The sequence below is a fragment of the Cryptomeria japonica genome, chromosome 9, assembly GCF_030272615.1.
Source record: "Cryptomeria japonica chromosome 9, Sugi_1.0, whole genome shotgun sequence".
In the NCBI taxonomy this organism is placed as follows: Eukaryota; Viridiplantae; Streptophyta; class Pinopsida; order Cupressales; family Cupressaceae; genus Cryptomeria; species Cryptomeria japonica.
The window spans coordinates 572,488,615-572,500,418 of record NC_081413.1 but is presented as its reverse complement, the minus strand read 5'-3'; the positions used below and the strand labels follow the sequence as shown (position 1 = coordinate 572,500,418).

Here is an 11,804-nt window from a genome sequence, read left to right as displayed (position 1 = left end):
GAAATCAGAAGTCCACTTTGCCATTATTTGCAAGTGCCAACATGATCTTTTTATGGGGGGTCAGTTGTTCATTTATATCTCTTGGTGAAATTCCATTCAGAGGCATCTTCATCTGCAGTATTCTACAAAGCTTCTTTGTTGGTGGCATCATTTTCATGTTTCCACATTTGAATATTTTATCATGATGTATGTTCTTGCATGAGAAATGTTGTACTCACACTATCATAAAGTGCCACACCTCTTTGTATCTTGTCATTGTTGACTATTTGATGTAATCCTCTTGTACACATAGATTAGAAATATCTTTTGAGAGTTGGTGCATGGCTCCAGTTGAGACTTAGATTGTACACGTTTGTGCATGGATCCCATGAGACTTAGATTGTACCAGTATTTATGCCATTTGTGAGTATCCATATGATGCTCAAAGCAGGTTGTCTCCATGCCTGATCTTCATTTTGTTGCAGCGAGTGATTCATTGTCATCGGCATGGTACCTGGTTTTGTCACACTTTGACATTATTGGTGCAACATTGGCTCTCTTTCTTCCTTATGGGGAGGTATTTTTGGTCATCATCATGGGACCATCTTTGTAGGAGATTCGACATCGAGGGAGGGCTTCATGGTCTCTTCTTCTCTCTTAGGGGGGGACATATTTTGTTCTTCTCATTCATCATTGAGAGCATTGTGTGCTTTCTTCATCTCTCTTTTGGGGGAGGTTTTTTTCCCATTGGGTTTTTCTCTCTTTCTTTGTTTATGGGAGATTGCATTTACATTTGTATATGGGTACCTAACATGGCCTTGTAGCGGGGACCCATCTTGCATTGCTTAGTTGCATTGTAGACTTTAGTGCATTCCCCTAAGTTGCACTTAAGGGGGGGTGTTGGCATAAATAATTATTCATCATGGATATTATTACACTATACTCAAGTTTACTTAGGTACATGCATTTAATAGTAGTTTGGGTATGAGACACTTGGGTGTTTGTGCCACATTGGGATAGTGTGTGTAGGAGAATTTCCACCTTTTATGGTGTTGATCTTATCTTGTTGTTACATTCCACCTCATGTGGAATATTATATTGTTTCTCCTACCTACCCTTGTTTCTTATTGAGCCACATGTCATGTTTGTGTGCTCACATATCCATTAGCCTTGCCTATATAAGCAGGCTCATCTACATTGTTTGTACGAGCATTCATTGAACATCTTGTAACGATCCAGCTGATCATATTTTGCATCTTGATAGACTATAGTTTATTCCTATCACCTATTTTGTTCTCTAATATTTGTGCTTTCCATTGCCTCTAGATCTTGGTAAAATCTCACAAAAGGAAATCAGTAGTGAAATAGTCCTTCACTGTTGCTGTTGCCGAACAGTAGTGCAAAGATCTCTAACTGGATCTCCTCTAAAGTTTGAGATTTATAATATGAGCTTAACTTAGAATTGATCTCATGCATTTGGAGATGCAAACTTTCTTAGTTCAACCCTTTCAATTGCAGTGAGCATTCTGACATTTAGCCATTTCTTTTGTATCTTTAGTGAGAAGTCTGATAGTGAGTTATTTTTGTAATTTGGTAGTGAGCCACCTGTTTATAAACAAAACTATAACTAGTTATATTTTCCTAAGAGTTAACACTCTCCGCAGTTTTTCCCTTTTTGGGTTTTCCACGTACAAATTTTGGTGTTCATCTCATGGTTGTGTTCTTCTTGTTTATTCTGCATTATCTGTTTTAATTTTGAGGACAACTACAATTGGTAAACAGGTTTATTATTTTAAATATGTGGGAATACTGATTCACACCCCCCCCTCAGTATTCTAATGCATTCAACCTAATCAACAATTGGTGTCAGAGCTTTAGTCCCTTGCTTGGAAAGCCTAACCTCTTGAGGGAGATCAGTGTTGGTTGAGCCATGTCAACTATCTACTTGGATGAAGAATTTCAGATGGATGAAGAATTGAAGACAACCATTGAAGATTTGGAAAGTGTTGAATCAAAGAATGAAGAACTAAAGGATAATGTGAAGATTGCAAATGAATGTGTACAGAAGCCGAGAGAGCAAATCTGAAAATTCAAGTTGAGACATAAGGAGGTTAACAATCAATTAAATCAAGCGAATGAGACCATCAAAGACCTGATGCAGAAGATAGAGGAAAAAGACAAGACAAAGCAATTCCTGAAAGAGACATTAAAGCTGAAATCTGAGTATGAAAAGCTTGAACAAGAAGTGAGGAATCTAAAGACAGAGACCACGATCCTTGACAACAGAAGGCTCTTGGAATATTTGATCAACATACAACAAATTAAGTCAGACAAAACCGGACTTGGTTACCAAACCGAGGTATGCTCATATTAGAATATTAAAGAAGAAAGAAAGGAAGTCAAAGCAGAGAAGAAGACAAAAGGTGAGAAGAAATCTTGGAATAAAAAATCAAACACAAGAAGACCATTGATCCCACAGTCCAATGCACAAAGGTACCCATATTTTAATGGCTATTATTTTTAATGCAATAAATTTGGACACAAGGCAGTGAACTATAGAAGCATTCAATGTTATAGTTGCAAGATGTTTGGACATAAGGCAAGCCTTTGTAGAAATCATGGTGTAAATCAAAGTTATAACCTAGTAATTGCAAATAATAAAAGTTAACTTTCAAGGAAATTGTTACAACTACAATATCTATGGATACAAAGCCAGTCAATGCAAATACAGATCTCATCTGATAAGATTTGAGAAGAAAATTGTTAGTTGTTTCAAATGCAATCAACCCAGACATTATGCTAGCCTATGTAGGAAAGGAAATGAAGAAAAATTTGTTGGAAAGAGTGCAATGAGGAGTGATGAACCAAAGAAGAAGGAAAACTTGGTCTGGAGAAAGAAGAATGAGAACAAAGGAAGTGAGCCTGTAGTACCCCTACTCGTTTGGACTCATATTTTATTCTTGGTTGTTTTCAATGGATACATTGCCATGTTTTGTTATTCAGACTTATATGACATTATATCATGCTTTGTTGTTAAATAGAACTATGGCTAAGACATTGAAAGGATTAGACGTGGGCAACGACAATCAAATCTGTCAACTATAGAAGCTAACTTAGTCAACACATATGCAAACCCGTAGAGCTCTAAGTTATTGGAACTAAGAGAACCTTGGATGATTATCAGAGGTGTCGATGTCATGGCTAACTTAAAGCCAAGGTTATAGCAACCGATGTAGAAGGAGAGTAGTATAAATAATAGTGAAGGCTCAAGGGAAAGGACAACTTTTAAGAAGAAAAAGAGAGAGGAAACGAAGGATTAGAGAATGGAATGAAGAAGAGAAGGTAGGAAAAGATATAGAGGAAGATAGCAAATAGCAAGTTGGAGCAGAGAGAAATAAAGAAAAAGAGAGCAAGATAGAGGAGAGCAAGAATGTAGTAGAGTGACAAGAGATTAGGGAGAATGGAATAGTGGAGATTTTGATGTGTTTACGATCAAGTCATAAAATATCAATGATGATCATCTCTGATTTAGTGTTGAACTTAGGGGTTACGCTCTTGAATGAGTGTTAATTACTTTATTATTATCAGAGAAATTCTCAAAATATAGAAAGGGTAAGGACTTGGAATAGAGATCTCATGAGATAGAAGAGCGTCGAGGTGGAAAGTATTGGAACCTAGACGTATTGCAGACAGTTTGAAGTTATCAAGGATCGTAATAGCCATGGATCGCGTTTCTTGAGGTAGGCTCAAATCTAGTATGTTTTGTTGAAAGGATTTAAGAGATTAAGAATGGTCTAGATTTATATTTATGAAATAGTTAGAGTCACTAGTGTTTGTGAGTTGAGTCACATGGATGTTTGCGGAGTCTTGTAGTCCTTTCATACTTGTCTTACTTTGCTTGCTTGAGGGTTTTCTACTATCTCCTAGCACGGTGGGGTGGTTCCATTTCACAATCAAATGGTCGAGTGGTAGTGCCACTTCCCATCGGATGTTCTGGAATGTATCTTCGGGCGAGGAAGGGCTTCGTTGGTGTTCTTGGTTCGTGGTTCATGTACCAGCTCATGTTCGTGATCATTGTTCAGTTGAGACCTTGTGGTCATTGTATCAAACTTTTATGTAACCTTGATATTGTAACTTTGTAATCCGTGGTATTTGTGGTAACCATGTATTTATGGATATCGTAAAAGGGAATCATTGGAATGTTTGTTATTCAGTTGCTTTAAACTTTTGTATATATGATCTATGGGAAATGAATGCATTGGAGTACTTTGATTCTTTCATTATGGAATTTAGATGTATGTGTAGATTTTATCTTAGGTATTTAATTTTCCTAATTAGCTGAACAACTGGATTAACCATTGTGTTAATATAATCTACGAATTAATCTTTGTTGGTAACCCTTAGGAAATCATGTGTTAGTCTTCTGTTATGTCGTTAAACGTGCTATTGATATGATTATGCACTTAATCTTTAGAAAGAAATTATTACACCCTTTTAGTTGCCTAGTTGTATTGTTTTCCTTTAGGGTTTTTGGTGGGGCATTACAGAGCCTGAAGTACCTGAATCTAGTGCAGGCACCTCTTCCTCCAAAAACTAAGCTTAGAGCTTCAGGTCAGGGGGAGTTATGATCAAAAAGAAAAATCTTCTAGCATCCCTATCTGTATGGATCATGTCCCTAGTCTGGCATGATAGTGCTTGTGTGGTATCCAATAATTAGAGGAATCATGATGACATCATCAAAAAGACATTTTTTGGGAGCAAAACCCTAATTAAGCATCTTTAGAAAGACAAGTATCAAGTTCATTTATTTCATATCAGTTAAATTTTATTGAAATCATTGTGAATAGTAGAGCAACAATAAAGTGAGAAAGTGAAGAGTAATCATGGAAGGAAAAATGATCGTCAGAGAATCTAGCAGCGGAAAATTTTAGATTGTAGACAAAGTGCTCCTGGATGAGTTTAGCTCGGAGAAAATTAGAATTGTTGAAATAGGTTTGAAGGATGATGAATTGTAGAGGGTCAAAGAGTTAGAAGGCAAAGGTCTGAATTTGTGGACCGAATTCCTTTGGTTTGACAATGCAGAGGTGATCAAAATAATCCTTAGTCGTGTGCGAGATAACTACATCGTGTTGGATAAACCCTATCCATTTATGAAGGAAATCATTTCTACGATCACCGGCTTGTGAGACAATGGAGAAGTTTCAAAAAAATAAATCAATTTTGAAAGTGAAGTGGAAGCCCTAACCGACATAAAGGGTGATCAACAAGATCTTATCATCAACAAGATCATCTACCCTGTAATAAGGTATGTTGCCTATGACATCTCTTACAAAGTCTATTTCAGAAATAGGGAAGGAGCCACCTCGACAATTGGAGTGTATATGGCATATATGTTTGTGATGGAAAACAAATATTTTGACATGTGAATTGCTGAGAGAATTATTTAGAAAATATCAAGATGTCAAAAGAGAAGAATTATGCCTTTCGGTATGGATCATTGCTTGTGAGTTTAGTCATGTACTATTTAGAATCCCTTCTGACAAAAGATAATGTTATTTGGGAATCTGGTGTGTTGATTGCAAGATAAATCTTCAAATATCTGAACAAATTGAATAATAGAGAGGAGATTTACAATAATTATTTTAAATCATTTGTGGATATGTTGAGAGTTGGCCCAATTTCTATTTCTTTCTCTTCTGGTTTTGGAGAATATTCTTTCGGAAAGAAGAAAAGGAGACAGTTTATTCCCGTTGATGTTTCAGAGTCAAAGAAAAGAAAGATAGAAGATGTGGTGATAATTGATGATCCAGAATCCCCTATAGCCAATGGAGTTTCAAAAATGAATGAGCAGGAAGCCAGAGACCTAGATGATGACTCTAATCTGTTAAATCTAATTGATAATGTAAATTGATTTCAGAAGATTGATGTGAAATGGTTGACCTCGATCGAGTCAAACATAATTGAGAATTTTTTGATGAAGTACTTGATCTAGGATAATATTAGTCCAGAAGATGTTAGTAATCTTCTTCTGGAATCATTGATCGAGATCCTGAAAGAGACAATGTTTGAGTAGTCAACTGAAGAAAAAGGCTTGGATATGCAAAGTTCGTTGAATGAATGTACTAAAGCCAAAAAGTACTTGTCAATTTGCATAGAGGAATTAAAATATTATATCCACGGTGCAAGTAGAATCTATAGATATTGTATCTCTTGGCTGACAACAGTTGTGAAGCACAAAGGAAGAATTGATGCTATTGAAGTTGAACTGATGAGTCTAGGTAAATCTTTTAATTTTATGAATGATAAGGATGGTGAGAAAAGGAAAATAATTAATGCTCTTCAGGCTGAGCTTCTTCTATTACAAAGGCAGAAAGAAGAATTTGTGAGCATGTTTTGGAAAGTTAATGAGATTGTGGAAGCTAAGCTAGAACACTTCTCAGCATTGCTTAAGGATGCAGTAGAGTATGAGAAAAATCCAACTGCTTCGAATAGATTTTCAAATTCTGTTGATTTGTTGGTTGAGTGTAGAAGCCTTTCAGTGAGTATCAAATTGGCTATAAATTCTTGGGAAGTTCTTCTTCCAGAACTAAAGGAAAAGTGCAAGCTTATATTTCCAAAGAAGAGTAGTTGAAGGTTTCCTTGTGAAAGATTCACAATTTTGGTTGTATTTATCTGTTCTTTCTCTTCTTTTTCTTTTATTTTTCATCAGTGGTATCCTTTGTCCTTGATGTCAAAAAGGGGGAGAAAGAAAAGAAAAATATGAGTTCAAGGATTTGAGGACTTGCTTAAGTAAGGGGGAGTTGGTGCAATCATGTTTTGAATGTGTTTTGCCATCAATGATAAAGGGGGAGATTGTTAGACTTGTGTGACTAATGTTGTCATGTGAATAATGTTGTCATTGATGTCAAACCAGTCATCTGGTTCTGTACTAGACAATGTATGCAGGCCCGGATATCAGTTTGGACATTATGGATATTATGGATGTTATGCAAAGTGTTGCGGTTATGTATGTTGCGTTTAGTTGTTGTGGTTTTTGGTTAAGAGTTATTATGCAACATGGACAATTTGGGATGATGACCTTTTGAGGTCCCATTGGGTTCTCACTGACCCTGGTATCCCGGTATCAGTTATGTGTCTCACTGTTAGCGGTTTGAAACTTTGGTATCTATCAAAAGTATCTCTTCGAGTTTTGTGATTGTGGTTTCATTAGTGCATGTGGAGTCTATAATTTGAAGATATTGAGCGTGATCATGTGGCGATAGGTCCATTCTCTTGGGTCCGGATAACCCTTTCTCTTTTCTGGTAATCACAGTATATGAGTTGGTAGTCGGAAGTATGTAAAGGAATTATGTAGAAGTATTGTCGAGGCTGACATGTTCTTATTGATAACGTGTTGGGCTTGGCCGACACACTATTTTGTATTTGTGCTCTCCGATATATATATATAAACACCAGAGTGATGGATAATATAGAGAAGCAAATTAATCAAGAGGGAGTGAGTGTGATGTGCAGAAGATAGTTGGCAACAAAAGAAGTAGTGTATGTGAGAGTTGCAGACAATGAAGGAAATCAGTAGTGCAATAGTCCTTTACCGGACCTGCTGTGAAACAGTAGTGCAGAGATCTCTAACTGGATCTTCTATAAAGTCTGAGATTTTTAATACGAGCTTAACTTGGAACTGATCTCATGCATTTGGAGATGCAAACTTTCTTAGTTCAACCCTTTCAATTGTAGTGAGCATTCCGACAGTTAGTTGTTTCTTTTGTATCTATAGTGAGCAGTATGATAGTGAGCCATTTTTGTAATCTAGCAATGAGCTACCTATCTGTAAAAAAAACTATAACTAGTTATATTTTCCCTAGAGTTAACTCTTCGTGGTTTTTCCCTTTTTGGGTTTTCCACGTACAAATTTCGGTGTTCATCTTGTGGTTGTGTTCTTGTTTGTACTGCATTATCTATTTTAATTTTGAGGACAACTTAAATTGGTAAAAAGGTTTATAGTTTTAAATAAGTGGGAATATTGATTCACCTTCCCCCCGCCCCCCCTCTCAGTATTCTGGTGCTTTCAACTTGATCAACAACTTTTCCTTCAAATTCTACCATAAAGGCTTCATCATGCAAATCAAAGATAAGATTAGGGTTGAAGACCAAGTTTGACCACTAGTTCATCTTCAATTCTATAAGACACAATAGCTCAACCCCATGTTCTTCTCAAGACTTCTTCTATAAGTCTTTTATGCTCTTCTTTTATGAGTAGTTATTTCTCTTTGCTTGCACACACACGACAAAGATTGATTGTAACATATAAATTTCATGTTTTAGAAGTATTTTTTAGTTGTAATAGCATAATTCCTTTCAGTATTAAATAAAAAAGCAACTTTTTCTTCTCAAATATATGGTGTTTTGGTATTGTGGATGAATAATTTGATATGTTTCACTCTATTTCTTTCTTGCAAACCTTTGAATATGTCTTATTTATGCATTATTAAGGCAAAAGATAACATGCTAATGTAGGTTAAAGTTTGTGTTTGTTAGTTTCAGGCAAGTTTAGGCTATGAAACCTTCCATGCAAGTGCTGAAGCAAAACCTTTCTATGAAACTTTATGCATTACATGTTAAAATCTAAGTTGTGAACATTAAAGCCTCTTTGTTTAAGGCTGATCGCGAGTTGAGGACAACAAATAGAATCAAAATCATTTAGGTGCATCACCTCATGTTAGCTTTAGAATTTCATTTTCAATATTCTCTCTATCCTTTTCCCAGACAAGCTAATAGTTTTAGGAGGTTTTATATAGGGAACTGACCCTTCATCTGGAGGTTGATTTGCACTATAGGCAACCCATGGGCCTAGAATTCATCCCATGTTTCACAAGATTGTTGAGTTTCATACTTAGCATTCAGGGTGCAATCCTCGTGACAATAAGTCCTACCAAGGTAACTTGAAATTCTGACCGCAAAAAATCCTAGTGAACCCAAAAAGAGGAAACAAGCAAAAAAAATTGCTTATTTTTGGACACCCTGTTATGGATTCTATCCAGATCAATTTAGATCGACGATTCATAACAAATTACGTCCTATTTAATATGAGAGACTGAACAAATGTTGACTCCCACCCTGAAGTCATTCTCACAGATTGGCTACATTATAATAAACTAGCCATATACATATAAGCATTTCAAAAAAATAGTATATAAATAAATAAATAAATATTATCAGATTCATAAAATTTCATAATTTTGAATATAGAAAAAAATGGTATTGTAATTGTTGGAAAAAACAAGCCCACCAAAGGCACTGAAAAAGAGGGTAAGTTGTTGATTATTGAATATCAAAAGTATATTAAATAGTCTTTTATTTCTATTACAAAGATAGATTATAAGATCAAATGAGTGATAGGACCAAATAAGTGGTTGTGGCTCTCTTCGTAAAATACCTAAGGTATTTTGTAAAGTAATTAATTACTTTACTTTGTTTGATACAAAACAAATGGGACCAACTACCACATTGTATATTGGTACATATAAATGAGAACATTTATCTTCTTCTCAATTCTATTTTTTGAAACTATTTTATTAATAGATAGATGTTCACCTTTGAGACAAAGGTATAATTCCATAGCATAATCTGTCTCTAATGCGAGAAAGTTAGTGTCTACTTTTTTCTGATAAAGGGGTATTTTCATGGGTTTACCTTGGTATCGTGTCCATATTGTCGTGTTGAATGATCCTGACCGGTTAATCATTGTGCATATAATGCATACAACTCTAGTTTTGAGATGGATTGGTTCGATGGCTCTTTACGACTTAGCAGTTTTCAATCCATCCGATCCTATTCCTGATCCAATGTAGAGACAAGGTATGTTCATTATACCTTTTATGACTTGTTTAGGAATACAGGATTCATGGGGTGGATGGAGTATAACCAGAGAAATTGTATCTAATCTAGGTATTTGGAGTTATGAAGGTGTAGTTGGGGCACATATTGTATTTTTTGGCTTGTGCTTTTTAGTAGCTATTTGGCATTGGGTATATTGGGATCTAGACATATTCTGTGATTCCTGTACAGGAAAACCTTTTTTAGATTTGCCTAAGATTTTTGGAATTCATTTATTTCTCTCAAGAGTAGCTTGTTTCAAATTTAGAGCATTTCATGTAATTGGTTTGTATGCCCCTAGAATATGGGTGTCTTGTCCTTATGGACTAATTGGAAAAATACAACTTGTAAATTTGGCATGGAGGAATAGCTTCTCATCATATTGCAATAGGTATATTGGGTATATTAGCAGGTCCATTCCATCTTAGTGTTCATCCTCCCCAACATTTATACAAAGGATTACATATGGGGTATATTGAAATTGTCCTCTTCAGTAGTATTGCTAATTTGTTTTTTATAGCTTTCATTGTGGCTAGAACAATGTGGAATGGTTCCACAACCACTTTGATCAAATTATTTGGTCCCACTCATTACCAATGGGATTAGGGATACTTCTAACAAGATATAGATCGAAGGGTTTGTGTTGGTCTAGCTAAAAATCCAAGTCTATTAGAAACTTGGTTAAAAATTCTCGAAGAACTTGCTTTTAATGATTACATTGGGAATAATCTAGCTAAAGGGGGGTTATTTTGGGAGGGTGCAACAAACAATAGAGATGGAATTGCTAATGGTTGGTTAGGATGTACTCTATTTTCAAAGATAAAAATGGACATGAGCTTTTTGTACGTTGTATGCCTACCTTTTTAAAAATATTTCGAGTCATTCTAGTAGATGAAGAAGGAATTGTGAAAGTCGATGATCCTTTTAGGAGAGCGGTTTCAAAATATAGTGTTGAACAAGTAGGTGTAACTATTGAGTTCTAAGGTGGTGAACTTGATGGAGTTAGTTTTGGTGATCCGACTGTAGTAAAAAAAAATGCTAGACGTGCAAAATTAGGTGAAATTTTTGAGTTAAATCGTGCTACTTTGAAATCGGATGGTGTTTTTTGGAGTAGCCCAAGGGGTTGGTTTACTTCTGGGCATGCTAAATTTGCTCTTCTTTTCTTTTTTGAACATATTTGGCATGGTGCTAGAACTCTATTCAGAGATGTTTTTGCCGATATTGATCTAGATTTGGATGCTCCGATAGAATTTGGGGCATTCCAAAAACTGGGAGATCCAACTACTAAAAGACAAATGGTATAATATGGTATTGCTCCACTCATTAATGCAATATTGAGAAATTGCATCTCAAGAATCAAAATCTTTTGATTCCAGTTTTTTTTTATAGAAAATGTTGTAATTAGTTTGAAAGATATCTCTATTCATTATAAACTACGATCAAATCTATGGAAGAATTTGTTTATATATTCCTTTTAGTGTCAACCTTAGGGATACTTTTTTCGCTATTTTCTTCCGAGAACCCCCAAAAGTTTCAGATAGAGGGGAGAAATAATTTCTATTTTTTTAATCCTCCTTACTTATAATAAAAAGAAAAAGAAAAAAATGACATTCCTAATTGGGAAAGTCTTTTTTTCAACTATTCCTCATGCTCTTCAAAAGGGTCATGAATTTGTTAAGAAGGTTATCCAAAGGCAGTGCATAGGGAATAACTAGTAAAGCTGACAAGTAAACAAGATATGGAGATAGTGACTAAGGTTGCAGTTTTCATTGGTAGCTAATCCTATGTATTTATATATACATGATAGCATACAAAGTTAATTAGATCTCAACCAATGCTATTGTTTTTATGGCTACACAAACCATTGATGATGCTTCCAAAACTGAACCAATACGAACTACTAAAGGAGATAATTTAAAACCAATTAATACAAAATCTGGTAAAGTTCCTCG

At 35.3% G+C, this 11,804-nt stretch overlaps 1 pseudogene; it reads left to right on the top strand.

Annotated features, from left to right (window-relative positions):
- Window positions 1-9,659: 9,659 nt before the first annotated feature.
- LOC131062880 (photosystem II CP47 reaction center protein-like) lies at window positions 9,660-11,156 on the top strand (annotated as a pseudogene).
- The last annotated feature ends 648 nt before the right edge of the window (window positions 11,157-11,804 follow it).